Genomic DNA, 15,658 nt, shown 5'->3' on the forward strand with positions numbered 1-15,658 from the left:
GGAGGGAGCAGATGCCAAGCCATGCAGTGCCAATCAGGGAAGTGAACACGGGTATTGTATGACAGGATAGAATGATACACTTATTCATGTCAGTAAGTCAACGTGGATGGAAATACATGTTCTTCAAGGATTTGGATGGTTGCCACCAGCAATAACTCATGCAAATCCCATCTTGATGGCCCAGTCTCCACAAAGTCCAGCAAGCCACTGCCCAGAGATGGACGGGCCCTAGCTTTGAGTTCACCCGGGGGAGTGTTTTGGTGTCAGCATTTACAGAATAACTATTAAGTGTTAGATATTATACACCTGAATCTGACCCTCATTTGTCCCCAAAGCAACCCTTGGAGGTAGATATAGTTTTAGACATAGGTGTGAGTCTAGGCCTAGGGATAGATAGGCAAAGGCATAGGTATAAATACAGATGTAGGTGAAGGCATAGTGTGGGTTAGGTACAGTCTAGGTATCAACACAGGTATAGAGCAAGTACAGGACTAGGTCTAGATATGGGTATAGGTGGAGGATAGGTACAGGTTCAGGTAGAGTTACAGGTGTACGTCTAGGTATAGGTATCATATAGGTGTAGACTAAAGATGTAGCCATAGGTATAGACCTAGGTATAGGTCCAGGTATGGTTATAGGCTCAGGCGTAGGCAGCAGGGTAGGTGAAAGCACAGGTATAGGCATAGGTTTACATATAAGTACAGGCAGGAAATCCATCTGAGATATTTTAGAGAGTATAAACACCCACCTCTGCTTACAGCTCTGACCAGTAGGACACTCACAGGGAGAACTCAGGTGTGTACTGCTGGCATTGTCTCCAGGACATCTGTATCGATGGGGTCAGCCAGGATGTGCATGAAGCCATTGTTAGTATAAGACAGCAAAATCAGGTTTCCTTGTGCATGTGGTCCAAGTCTCAGCAGAAATATCATTTCCCTCATTAAAATAAAGGTGCGGTGTCTACACCTATAATCACAGTGCCTGGGGAAGCTGAGGCAGGAGGATGGTGAGTTCAAAGTCAGCCTCAGCAAAAGTGAGGCATTAAGCAACTGCAACTCAGTGAGACTCTAAATAAAATACAAAATAGGGCTGGGGATGTGGTTCAGTGGTCGAGTGCCCCTGAGTTTAATCCCCAGTATCAAAAAAAGATAAAGGCTTATGAAAAATGGTTAAATTCAATGCTAGCACTGACTCTGAGTATCTGAAAACTAACCATCTAATAGTTACTGCTCACAGAGGTGTCTTCCTGAGGCCCATCACCTGGGCACTTGTTATTGTCTTCTTTGTAATTTGCTAGCAATTTATGGTAGTTATGGGTTAAACAAACACGTTTTCTCAAGCAGCTCAATGCGTAGAGGTGGCAACAAAGTGGGTCATGAATTCAAATGACCCCTGGCATAAAAGGCTAAGGGGAAGTTGTTTTACTTAAAACTCTCAATAGAAACACTAGCATTTGTCAAACTCCTTGCAATTTATATAGTAAAAACATATTGGCTAAAAGATGTTATGTCCTTTTGAAGCCAATGTTGACCGAAAACTCGTGAATAACCTTGGGTTCAGAATGAAAAGTTAATAGCTACATGGGTGGCCAAAGCCAGAAATTCCAAAATATTAAGCCAAAAGCTTCAGATGGAGTATTAAATTTTATTTTTAGTAGAACTGCATAGACTCATATTTTTACCATTTATATTTTATTGTTTTTCAATTATTCATAATAATGTGAATCCTTAGCAACAGAGAGCATTCCTTTTAGTCAGAGAGGGCATCCCACCTGAGAAAGCAGAGGCGAGGACCCACAGCCTACCTGCCACTGAGAGTCCTCTCCGTTGACACCCTCCTGTTTAGAACCTGGAGAACCACAGTCATGCCCAATTTATATGTTTTGTATTTATCGTTTTTCTTGAAGAATTCACATAAAACTGAGGGTTAATACCAAATGACACATCAAGTATTTCTTGATATTGCAGTTTACCTTGCTTGGATATAATTGGGGCTACTTTAGGAAGAGATAAATGTTATTAAATCAGTAGATATGAGAACATAAGGAGAAATGGAGGAACCCATTCAGTCCTGAAGGTTGCCTCTGAGTCCTTAGCATCTGGGATCTTTAATTCCCTTCTTCACCATGTATCTTTGCAGTAACTTCTACCTATAAAAGGGATGGACCTCTGTGCCTCTTAGGTTCTCCCATGTGATTTTGAACCAAAACATGTAGATGTGGTGTTGGTTCAGTCTTGACCCTTGACCTTAGGAAGATTTCCATGTTTCTACCAGATCAGTTGTGCTTCTACTGTGGCCCTTAGAAAAACAGTCAATTCAGTCCGGATGAAGATAGAGCTGAGTGTATTGGAGTTGTGCCCAGCCAAGACCAGGGTAGATTAATCCATTCCAGCTCATATGAAGAAGCCATCAAATACCAGATCAACTGAGGAGCTGTAGACATGGGGACTAGATCAATGTTTACTGCTGCCTTCTGCTCAGATCCTTGTGGCTGTTGATCGTGCATCATTCTTGTGGCAATTGTTAACTGATATGGCACCTTAGAAGGCTCATCCCTCATCAGTGAACACTCAGAAATGAGCAGATCCTCTATACTTCATATCCTTAGCCTACGAGTACTATTGGTTCCTTCTCCTTATCAAGCACTTCACAATGAGAAGAAAAATACATTCGTTTTCTACTGCTACCTGGAAAACTACCAGAAACTTAGAAGTTTAAAACAGCACCCACTGATCAGCTCACAGTCCCCTAGGACAGATGTCCGGCACGAGGTGGAGGGTTCTCTTCTCAGGGTTTTACGAGGCTGGAGTGAAGGCCTCAGCTGCACCGTGTTCCTTTTTGGACTCTGGGGAAGAATCGACTACCGGGCTGATTCCCGTCGTTGGCAGAATTCAGTTCCATGAGGTTGTAGGACTGCAATTCCTGTTTGCTTGCTGGCTGTCGATGGGGGACCATCCTCAGATCCTAGAAGCTGTGCGCATTCCATGATATGTGTCCCAGCCATACCCAAAGTACCAGATGGAAGACCTGCACTTCACCCGATGGCTCCCCTATGCTGAAATCCTTCCAGCCAAGACATGCTCAGTTCCTTCCCAGGATTCACCTGCATATTCCCATCCCACCCAAGTTCATCTCCCCTCCTTAAAGTCAACCAACTTGGGACTTTAATTAAAGATGAAAACTTCCCTTCACAACACTGCCTGTGTTGGTGTTTTATTGAATAACTGGGAGATAGATGTGCAATTGCTGGAGAGAAAGACTCTTGTGGGACATCGTAGAATTCTGCCCGTCACAAAAAAGCCACAAATTACCACAGGATTCACGCATTCATCGATTATTTTATTTAGCACACTTTAACTGATTATTTTCTACAACACTGACCATAACGTAGAGTTCTTTTGTGTTTATGAGTTCATAGTATTTCCTGGGCAGGGGACGAGCCAACCAATAATGACTGACTGGTGTAGCTGAAGCCAGAGTCCATTCACCGTGCACTATTCAGAGTTAAGTACTGGGTTAAGAGACACAGGAATAATTCTTAGTGAAACATTAACATAGCAAAAGGAAAAAGATGGTGTGAGACTAGGTGATTAAAAAGAAGGAGGAAGCTATTATTTCAGGCAATTAAGTAAAATCCAATATCTGAAATTAAATTAATAATTAGCAATGAGAATACAGAATAAAGGATAGACCTGGGGAGAATAATTCAGCCATATTTTACATGCTGAGCTTGAAATACCAAAGGAACACCCAGGAAGGAGATTTCTGATGGCAGTCCTATCCCTCAAGAGGGACTCAGGACGTGTCATCATTCCAGAGATGCAGGTGGGATCGTGAGTGAAGATGTGCCAATCCAAATGGAGAGGTCACAGAGAGAGGTGATGGAAGTGTGGACTATTTCAGGCACACTAGTATTTTCTAGAAACTTGAATATCCATGGATGCTTCTTCTCCTCTTTGAAGTCACTTGAAGCACATGTCACTGTGATGCCACATTTCTGGCAGGGGACCCGAAATCCAGCACAAGCCTGGCATACAGTAGCTCTGCAGCGCCTCTCTGCTGATGGATTAACGGTGGACTTGTAAATCAGAGCTCCCCAGATGGTTGCTTATGCCTCACAACTGTTCCAAATCCTCAGGCCAGATGAGATAATGCTCTTGAAAGCATTGTAACTCCAATGCGTGCTAATGGTATAAGCTGTTAGAGATAGCGGGAGCAAGTGGACAGGCCCAGGAGAGGCTAGAAAGGAAGCCCAGGGCTCCAAAGGGTTTGAGTGTTATGGCCCCAGCCTGAGTCGTGAAGCCTGTGAAATCCGTGGGACCTGACACAGGATGGGGATCTTAGCAACTGGGAGGCAGAAGTTCATAGGTGCTATTACCCTCCAAAGAGGAGAATCTGAGGACAGATGTCCATTTTCTCTTGCTAAAAGGGTATCAGGAGTATCCCAGGATCTGGGAGTTGAATAGAAATTTTCAGACACAGTAAGATTCCTCCTGGGGTCCTGGATTCTTCCTGTTAGGGGTGCATTCACATTGGCAGTTCCCTAAACCTAACCTAATACAGTGCTGGCCCATTGTGGGGTGTCTGGGGCTCCTGTGAACAGTGGGCCATCACCTGGCCAGCCCCGCTCATGGACATGCATGCTCCTGCTGCTCCCGGGACTCCAGCTTCTTGCCAGACCCAAGTCTTTCCTCCATGGACTCCTCGGCAGGCCTGCCATCCATGGAGACTTTCGCACCTCCTGCGCTCTTCTGTCTCCAGAGTGTCACCCTGGGTTCATCTCAGGTCAGATAAAGGAAATCTCAGCCAATAAATCTTCATTGACCCTGTATGTTTGTTTCCTTTTTTAATCTTATCGTATTTTGGATTGTTCAAGAATTTAAGGATACTGAGACTTTGAGTGTCCATCACCCCTAAATCTGAAGATGGGCTTCAAGAGGTCTCTGCTGAGAGCAGAGGAGTGGATTCCAGGAAAGGGGCTTCGCAAGGCAAACAAGATGTTCTTCACGTTCAGTGCACATTGGGTAACGCTTGGCAGGAAAAGCTTGGGATGGCTTAAGTGAATCAATTCAGCACTGTGATTATTTTGTGTATTTGTAATAAGGCTTTCATGGGTGGCTCTAAGTAAATGCTCATGGTATGCTCTTATGAATACTGTGATTAAAATGGGAAAATCGAAGTCTCCAGCTCTCCCCCAATGGAGAATGGCAATTGTCTGTCAAGAGATGTGGTTTCCACTCTTTCCCGCCTTATCTCTTCACCAGGCAGGGGAGGCACTGTGGTTGCTTCTCCCCTCCCCGGTTCCCCCCAGACTCATCTCTCTCCATGGCCTGCCACCCCTGGGGACAGCACTCCCACCTCCGTCTGCTGGACAATTAGAGGAGGATGGAGCTGACCCACAGGAAGAGGAGACTTGCTCATCATCCAGGGAGCAGGGAGGCAGAGAGCTCTTCTCAGGGGACTTACTCCTTCCTCCCCTCCCTCCCCCTTTCTCTGCAGACAGACACCAGCAGGTGCAAGTCGCCAAGTTCACACAGACCAACAGCGAGACCCTCTTCCTCAACGGAGCTGACGGCGACACCCTCTCCCCGTGTCTCAGAAGAGGAAGGGGGAGCAGCCACTTGGCGCTGGGACTTGGCAGAGGACGCCCAGGGAAGGCGCGGTCTTGTCCGCCAGGTGTTAAAAGACAAGCAGGGCAGAGACAATGTTCTGGTCAGCTCTTTGTCACTGTGACCGAATTTCCTGAGGAAAACAGCTTGGAAGAGGGAAGATTCATTGGAGCTCATGGTTTCAGAGGTCTGTGTCCACGGACTGCCAGCCATAGTGCTCTGGGTCCCAGGTGAGCAAGCACATGGTGACAGAAGCTCACAGTCACAGTTACTCAGCTCATGGGAGAGTCAGGAGGCAGAGAGAGGTAAAGGGGAAAGAGACTCGGAGAAGATGCAGCCTTCCAGTGGGCCACCTCTGCCAGGTGTCCCACGGCTCACAGTGGCCACCGGCAATAACAGGACTGATTAGGTCACAGCTCTCCCAATCCAACCATTTCACCTCTGGACACTCCTGCATGGACACGGATCTTTGGGGGACACCCCAGATCCAAACCATAACAACGAAGGAACGGGATTCTGCTCCAGGTGGAGTGGTAGACAGCGGCACAGAAGATGCTAGTGGAGGATTCAGAAGGTTTAGAGCAGAGGCCTGGGGGGACTCAAGGGCCGGAGTCAAGAGGAAGAGCTGGAGCTGGAGGCGAGGCACGGAGATGGGAATGGGATCTGGGTGGGACTCCCAAACCATGCTGGGAGGCGTGGAGTTCTTCCTAAGTGAAGGACAAATGACATAGGATTGGAAGATTTAAAACAAGGAGAGGCATGAGTAGATTACTCCTTTCTTGTGAGGTCATCCCTTGAGAATGTAGATTTTTATTGAGCCAAGGCCTCATTTTGTATCTCCAATCAAGGAGCATACCTGGTACGTAGTAGGCACATGAAAATTTGGATCTGGGATGTCCTCCATTTTTAACAAGTGAATGGGCGTGCATTTTAAGAGAATGAAAATAGAAAAGAAAAAAAAAACACAAAAAAAACACTACGTTCAAGTGTTTGGGTGGATTCTAAAAACAATGCTCGTAATCAGATTGAGAGCTATAGTGAGACTTTACACCACTGTGTAAGAACTAACCTGATGGTAACAGTCTTCAACAGTTAAGTGGCAGGATATGTCACATGAACATGGCCTTCCTGACTCGCACTTGGACGGCTCCAGGAGTTAATTCTCACCAGTAAGGTGGACGAGCCTCCAAACAGTAGAGAAGAAAGATCACATATAGAGGATGGGTGGCGGTCATGCAAGCTGGCATGCCACACTAGACTGTGATTTTCCAAGGCTGTGCTATGAACTGGAAGAAGGAGAATTAAACTCTCCGGCTGCCTCGGATGTCATCACACCAGTCCCTGCAATAGTCCCTAAGATATTTTTCTGTTCCCATCTCCACTCCCACACTTCTGGTCCAACCAACCTGCACTCTGTCAGACTAGGGCTCCCTAAACGCCCATTTCATCATGACATTGCCTGGGTCAAGCAGTTACAACCTAGACAGCATTCATCTAACAAGTATTTATGGTTTGGCAGCCTGGGCTCCTGGGCTGCAGCAGAGCACACATGATGAGCCATCGGCACTGTCTGCCTGGTGCTCTGAGCTGGGGCAGAGGAGCACCATGGCTAGTGGCTAGGCACCTGGGCCAGTTCTGGGCAGAGCTGAGGTGCCATCCCCTCTGAATGTACGGTTGTAGACAGATGGTGCCACCTTGCAGTGCACCGTTTTTCTCATCTGTCAAGTGGAAATTGCGATTGCCTCCCATGGTGCAGTGTGAGGATCACATGCAAAGAGCCACAGAGGAATAAGCGTCCAAGGATTCCGTAGATGCCAGCCTTGGTTTTGTCATCCAGAGCTTCTGCCTTTCTTTTAGGACAGTCTGCTGGCTCTTGCTTATCGTGCACACTTTTTATGACTATTTCAAAAGCTTGCCTTCCTACTCTGGGTGGTTACTCCTTATTTACTATTTCTCTTTCAAATTTTATCCAAGGAAAGAAAACTGTAGGCCTATTTAGAAAAATGGGAAATTTTTCCTGATGTCCAATAAAAGGTTTACTTCCTTGTCATAGGACCACACATCTATCCCCCGCAAGTTCTGGTTCAAAGTGACACCAGCAGACTAATAATATTTGACTACGTTGGATCCCCTTTCAATTATTTGGAGGTGTGGTGCAGAAGGCAGTATGCAAATAAATAAGTCTGGATTCTGCTCTGCTGAGCACACCATTATGGAGGATGAAGGTCACGTCTCGTGTTGACCTGGACATTACCTTACAGAGTAAGAGTTAACATACTAAAGTTTTGGAGAAGACAGCTGAGATTCACAGAAATTAAATGATTGTTCCTTCAAGAGCAGTGCATCCTTACTTCACAGTCCAAATTTTCTCTCTTTTACTACTCTCGCTCTCCCAAGAGCGTAAGGTCCTTTCTGACTTTTTTGAGAAGCTCTTTAGGTCAGGGTGGATGGTTAGTTCCTTCAAATTTGGCAGCATTTTGGAGTTTAGTGAGACCACCTTCTCGAGATAACTGTCCATCTAGGGGAATGGCCTACCCATCCTGCAGGGCCCTGGCCCTCAGGGAAACAGGTATTGCTTACAGAGTCATTTCAAGTACAGCAAGGCTGCTAGCTATTAAGTGTCTGGAAGCTATTTCACTGTTTTTAAGTAGCCAGGATTTGCTGCTAATATAGTCAGAGTCAGCATTACACCCTCCACTCATAAATGACTTATTTAGAAAGAGCAAGACATGTTGTGACTTGGCTGTCTTCTAGTCTTTGGAGATAAGGTAAAAGTTCCTAGTAACGAAACATGAAAACAAACATATTACTATTATTTAACATATGTTACAAGTAAATAACTGGAGAACACACATTTGTCTGCCTTTCCCTGCCTTTTATTATTTCCTTTGAACTAATGTGTTCACCCAGCTGCCAAACATATGTTTTTCGGGTGACGGGCTCTTTGGGAGGAGCAGCCCCAGCACGATTCTCCACTGTCCCCTGCCCAGTGCTCCAGCACTGAGTGCCGGAGACTGCACTGAGCAGCTTCCCTGGTACAGTCTTTGGTCAAGGTCAAGGTCGAGGGGTTGTGGTTTGCTGTTTACACTCATACAAAGACATAGTGTATCTTTTCCAGAGTGGCCTGCTGTATGGAGAACTAGTGACAGATCTGTTAGCTTTCACTGAAGGTTCACAGGAGATTGTTTCGGGTCAGACTGCCCACAGATAGCAGAAGTGCACGGTGGACCTCTGCTGGCTTTCCAGCACTGGGCAGGTGAGCGTGAACCTGGGCGCTCTCTCTAGTTGGGCTACCTGGTAGGTTACCTAGCCTCTCAGTGTCTCGGTTTCCCTGTGGGATAGTCTCATAGGGTGTTTGAAGGAGATAATGTAATCAAGTACGTAATTCCCTGGTAGAGTGGAGATGGTAAGTGCCTCTGTAGGCCCTGTGTAACAGACTGGTTGGCCAGCCTGCCGGGAGGTGGTGGAAAGGGGGCTCCCGGGGAAGAAGTCATTGGAGGAGACCCCTGAAGGAGATATGGAGATGCAGCCACTTCCTCTCCTTCTCTGCTTCCCAGACACGAAGAGAGGAACATCTCTGCTCCACCATGCACTCCCGCCATGGTGTCCCACCTCACAAGGACCCAAGAGCAAAGGTGCCAGCTGACCATGGACTGAGCCAAAATAAATCCTTCCTTCTTGAAGTTGATGTTCTCAGAGACATGTTGTGACTTGGCTGTCTTCTAGTGAGGGAAACCTGCAGAATACAAGTCCTGAGAGCCGAGGACCGTGGAAGTCACTGCTGCTGTGGTGACGGTGAAGCTATACACAGTGGTGACCAGGCTGGTGACGCTGGCAAACACCAGGTTGTGAAGAAAACCTGAAACAAGCAGAATAATCACAGCTCCTGCACAATTGACAGAAAAGACAACTGTGACGATTAAGTCACCTTTGCTGCCCGTTTGTTGTTTACTAAATAAATGAATTGACCGCCCTGTCTAAATGTTTTGGTCAAACTGAACACAAGACACAAAATGTCATCTTTCCACCTGCTGTCTCATTTTGGAAGTAAAATATTTTATAAATTAATTTTGGATTGAGTGACTTTAAAATGGCATATTATGATTCAGTTACACAAAGTAGAACCTTTGTCTCTTTGTTTTAAATAATCCAAGTCAAGTTCACCAGTCTCTTTGTACAAAGGAGTAAATATTTGAAGTAACGTTGGCTTTTGTCTTGTCTAAAAGTCTCTTCCAAGTTATCTCATGCTCTCTGGAGTAAGCATTCTGTCTTCTAGAGGTGTCTTCTTCAGTTTTCCTAAATATGTTTTAGATTACAGAAAAATTGTCAAGATACTGTAGGGAGGCCCCAGGATAAATTCCCCCTATCTTTACTATTTTACAGTAGGACTAAACAGTCATTGAGCTTAATGAACTAATTCTGCTCCATCCTTAAGAAGTGGCCCATCTTACTCAGAGGCTGAAGTCCTGAACTTGATTTCCCTCATGGACACATTACTGCTCACGGTTGGTCTTGTCTCCTCATCTCCTCTTGGCTGTGGCGATTCCCAGGCTTCTTGGGGTGATGACGTGGCAGTTCTGAAGAGATCTAGTCAGGCACTAATGGAATGTGGGTCACAAGTGGGATTTACCTGATGTTCTTCTGCATCTTAGTGCTATAGATTGAAGGTCCTGAGGTGTGGGGCAGAAGGCTGATCAAGTGTCAATCCTCAAACGCCATCAAGCAACGTGACCTGTCACCATGAGGTTAATCATGCTGTGCTGCCTGAGGGAGTGTTTGCCAGGCTTCTTTTCTGTAAAATTACTCTTCCCCACCTTCAAACTGAATTATTTGAAAGGAAGTTTCTGTGTCAAGCCCACACAGTAGGACTGGGGTGTTTTGCCTTATAGGTGGAGCAGGTACATAAATTATTTGTAATCTTCTGCATGGAATACTTACTTATTCTTCTTCATTTATTTATTTATTCAACTAATTGTTTATATTAGTATAGGCTCATGAATATTTATTTCACAATTTGGGTTGCAACCTAATTCCACTTTATTTTGTTGCTGAGATTGTCCTAGATTTGGTCATTATTCTTTCTGTTGGCTTCCCTCTCTTTGCCATACCCCTTGATTTATTGTTCTGAGAGATTCTGTGTTTTCTGGCATTTTGAGGTATTCCAGCTCCTCTTGTCTACCTCCAATCCGAGTCAGAATCAGCCATTCCCCCAAGCATCCTGAATCCTTTATCAGAGACTCTTGAGAAAAGGAGCCGTGGTGTGTGGTGGCTTCTCAGCCCTCTCCACTGACGGAGCAACGAGTGTAAGTTCTATCAAGGGTGTACCTGCAGGGCAGTTTGACCCCATGTCCAGGTAGGCATGGAATACTTCCATACATGGCCAAGTAGTTCATATTATGCTACATATGAATTTATTTTCTATCTCTGAGACTAATCCATTACCCCCTGGATGGTTCTAGTCTCTTTCTCTTGCTTATCTACTTCCCACTCCAATGCTGAGAACACTGGGCCAGTGAGCTTGTTACCTGTAACCACGTGAAGGACTCTATGAACCACAGTGCAGTGCTCAGTTCTTGTGCCTTATTCACAAAGGCAAAAAGGCAGAAACCTCCCATCCCCTTCAGGGAGCCTGGTCCATCCATCTATGATGCAGCTAAATGATCTCATCACCTTAATCCCTTTACCCAAGGACCCTTGACATTTAAATACTGTTTTTAAAAAATTTGCAAGCATAGAGCTTCAGTGCTTATGTTATAAAGCTCCATGAGTTTTAAAAATGCATGTTATCATGTATCCACCTTTGCAATACCATATAGGATAGCTTAATACCTTAAAAATGTCCAGTGTGTGATTTATGTGACGCTGTCTTTTCCCTTCTAGTACCAAACACTGATCTCTTTACTATTTTCATAGTTTGGCTTTTTCCAGAATGTCATGAAGTTGGGTTCATATGGTATGTTTCCTGATCAGATTGATTTTTTTCACTTGGAGGTAAAGACTAAAGATCCATTTATGTCTTTTAATGATGTACAACATTCCATTGTATGGATTACTGAGATTTACTTATTCATTTATTTATTGAAGGACAACTTGGCTGCTGCCAGTTTTGTGTGATTATGAATGAAGTCACTATAAATATTTCTTGTAAATTTTTGTGCAGATGTAAGTTATTAAATCATTTGAGTCAATAAATAAAATTGGGAATGAAATTGCTGGTTCATGTACAAGTCTATATTTAGCTTTGTAAAAAATTCCCACGCCGTTTCCCAGAGCGGCCCCACCATTTTGCATCCTAAACATCAGCAAACGAGAGATCCTCTTGCTAGGAATCCTCACCAGCACCTGGAATTAACAGCTCTTTTGTTTTGTTTCAGACATTCTTATACGAGAGAGTAGTATTTATTTTTTTTTTTAATTTAAAATTTCCCAATGGCAAATGATATTGAGCATCTTTAAATCTGCTTATTGGGCCTCATGTACCTCTTGTCTGGTGAGGCATCTGTTCAGATCAAAGCCCACTATTGAATTGGGTTGTTTGTGTTACAATTGCTGTCTTAGAGTGTTTTGTTTATTATAGATAATAATATTTTATTGGGTATTTGTTTTGAGAGTACTTAACCCCACTCTATAGCTTTAATATTTATTAACAGCGTCTTTCACAAAACATGCATTTTTATCTTAAGTTCCAATTATTTATTGTCTTTCTTTATGTTTTTAATACCTTTATTTTACTTATTTATTGTTATGTGTTGCTGAGGATCGAACCCCCTGCCTCCCATGTGCAAGGCAAGCGCTCTACCACTGAGCTACAACCCCAGCCCTCCATTATATTTTTGGTTTGAATCAAAAGCTCATCAGATTAAGAGTTGTGATCTTTGTCTCCTTCTCTGTACAGGTGCCATGGTTTTCCACTTCGCATTCAGACCAAGAATACATTCAAGTTTTAGGAAAGGTGTGAGGTCGTGTGGTTCTGAATGCAGACGTCCAGCTCCACCAGGGCTTGCTCTTGCCACTGTCCTTTCTCCACTGCAGCAGCTTTGCCTGTGGAGCAGGGAACAGTGGCATTTCTGAAGACTCTTCCTGGGCCCTCCACCCCTGGGTCCTCACATTGCTGCTCTGTGCTGTTGACCGTAGCTTCCTAGGAAGAGCTGAAAATAGGGGGTGTTCCTTCTCCAACTTCCTTCCCATTTTTCTGTATCATTTTAGCTGCTCCAGGTCTTCACCCTTCCACATAAGCTGGATACTCAAGTTGTCCTTGACTACATAATGTTTTGCTGGATTCTCATTGGAACAGAGGAAATTCACATCCTAAGAATATTGTCTTTCAATCTGTGAATACAGAATGCTGCCCCATTTTTGAGGACTCTTTGATTTCTTGCATCAGTTTTTGTTTTCCACATAGAGATCTTGCATGTATTATGTATAATTTATGTTTAAATATTTTTATTATTTTGATATTATTAAAAAATCATTGTTTTTTTACAATTTCAAATTCTAGGATTTTTTTGTGGGTATATAGGAGAGGAGTTGAGTTGTGCCCTGAATCTTTGCTATATTTTCACACATTATTCACAGAGCTTTTTCAACATTCTTACTCAGTTCCTTGAGACTTTCACGTAGAAGTCCATGGGATATGATCTCCTTGGTAATTTATATCTTTCTTGAGAATCTGTTTATCTTTACTATCATTTTCTTGTTTTATTGCACTAGCTGGGACCTCCAGTGTGATGTTGGGAATGAGTAATGACATCATCTCCTTACCTTGCTTCCAATATCATAGGAAGAATACCTGGTTTTCATTAAGTATAATATCACCTGTGATTGTTTTTAGATACTGCAAAGTTAGGTAAGGACCACTGAAGTTCTAATTTACTGAGAGCTTGTATCATGAGTGAATAGTGGAGGTATCAAATGCCTTCAGTATAGACTGATAAAATTTTATGACTTCAGTTATGACTTATCAGATATGATCTTATGACTTTCCTTTACTGATATGGGGGGTTACAATGATTGTTTCTTTAATGGTGACCCAGCTTTTCATAACTAGAATAAATCCCACTTTGTCATTAGTCTCATTTTTTATTCAGTGTTGGGTTTGACTTGCTAATATATATTGAGGACTTTTATGTCTGTTCATGAGAGGTATGATCTGTAATTTTTCTTTCTTGTATTGTTTTTATTTGGTTTATTTTAGAGAAATGTTACCTTAGAGAAGGAGACAGAAAGTATCTATTCTAAATATCTGGAAGAGATAATAGAAAAGTATCATTTTTTTCTTAAATTTGTGATAGAAATGATTTGTAAGTTTTCTATCCTACTTTTCTTTTGAGTATTTCTAATTATAAACTTAATTTATTTAATAGTATGGTTCTATCGGGATTACCTGTTTACTTTGTGTAAGTTTTGATATTATTGTCTTTCAAGTTCAGATATTAAATTGCAGGCACAGAGCTGCTCATAGTATGTATCTATCATCCTTTTCATGTCCATAGGATCAGCAAGGACCCTCCTTTCATTACTACACTCATAATTTTATGTCTTATCTCTCCTCCTCCTCTCCTTCTCCTTCTCCTTTTCGTCTTTTAACCTGCCTAGTGTTACTTGTTAATTCTATTGACATTTAAAAGTAATCAGGTAAGGCTGGTTTGATTTTTTTTCTCTATTATTTTCCCAATTCATTTTTATTAATGTTTGTTGTATCTTTTTTCTTCTTCCCTGTGTTTTTCCCAGGGTAGAGCTGACGTTATCAAGTTTGTTTTTCTTTTCTAACAAATGCATTTGATGCTGTTTCTAAGTACTGCTTTTGTCGTAACCTAAGATTTGGTTAAGTTTTAATGTCATTTTAATTTAGTTCAAAATATTTGAAAATTTTTCCTCAGACTTTGTTTTCAACCAAAGTGTTATTTGGAATTGAATTTTAAATCCCAAGGTTTTTCATCTGTGTTTCTGTAATTGATATCTAATACAATGTCACCTTTTTCTCAGAAAACACTTTCTATGATTTCTATTTTCAAAATTTGTCAGGGTATGTTTTGTGACCCCAAATGTCTTCTATCTTGATGGCTTTTCCATGTGAGTTCAAGAAGAGCGCTTTCTGCTGTTGTCGGGTGGAGTACTGTACATGTGTCTGGTGTCAATGAAGCTGGTAGCCCTTTGGGGTCGGCTATGTCCTTCTGCCAGCTTGGGCTCCAGCTACCCATGAAGCCTTGTTGAAGTCTCAACGTTCCTGTCCTTTTCTCCCACCTGAACATCAGTTTTTATGTCATATGTTTTTACATGGATGCTGGCAGGATCCCCTTTTAGGGTTTTTATATCAGCATCTTTTGGGGGTGGAAAGATAGCATTCTGGGGTGGTAGGAGGAATTATAAAGGTTTCCCTGCAGGTTTCCTACCCTGGATGCCTTGTCAGATATCAGTCTAGACTGCTGAGAAGGGCTGGTGCAGATTGAGATGGCCCCCTTTCAAAAGGGAGATGCTCCTGGTTTTTCCAGAGGGTCCAATCTTAATGCAGGGACTCTGAAGAACAGAGACTGTTCTCTGGCTGGAAGGAAAGAGATACGACTAAAGTGTAGGTTAGAGAGATGCCCAGATGCCCAGGAATGGTGTGAAAGATGCCCCAGCTCTGCTCTGAGGGTTCCATGATCAGGTGTGCGGCTGCCTCTGAAGCCAAGAGCAACCCTCCACTGACAGCCACTGAGGGGACGTGGCCTGGCAAGTCTCCCTCCTTTGACAACGTTGTCCTCAGGCTCCTGAGTCTTTTCTGACCAAGTCCAGCAACAATCCCAGTCAGTGTAACAACACCCCACCCTGGGAGTCTGAGCATGCTTGGCATGTTGTTGAGCATCCTTCAGCAACGACCTGTCAAGGTAGTTCTGCCAGGAATCTCTCATCATCCCTGATATTCTCTTTCACTAACTTCCCACCCACTGACCCCTTGTGCTGCTGGAGTTGGAGATGCTTCCTTTCTCTCTCCCACTTCAAGACCCTGCTGAGAGGTCCCTGCACCTATCTCCACGATGCCCCTGAATAGAGTGGGCTCTGCCATTCTC

This window comes from Callospermophilus lateralis, chromosome 5, assembly GCF_048772815.1.
Source record: "Callospermophilus lateralis isolate mCalLat2 chromosome 5, mCalLat2.hap1, whole genome shotgun sequence".
Classification (NCBI taxonomy): Eukaryota; Metazoa; Chordata; class Mammalia; order Rodentia; family Sciuridae; genus Callospermophilus; species Callospermophilus lateralis.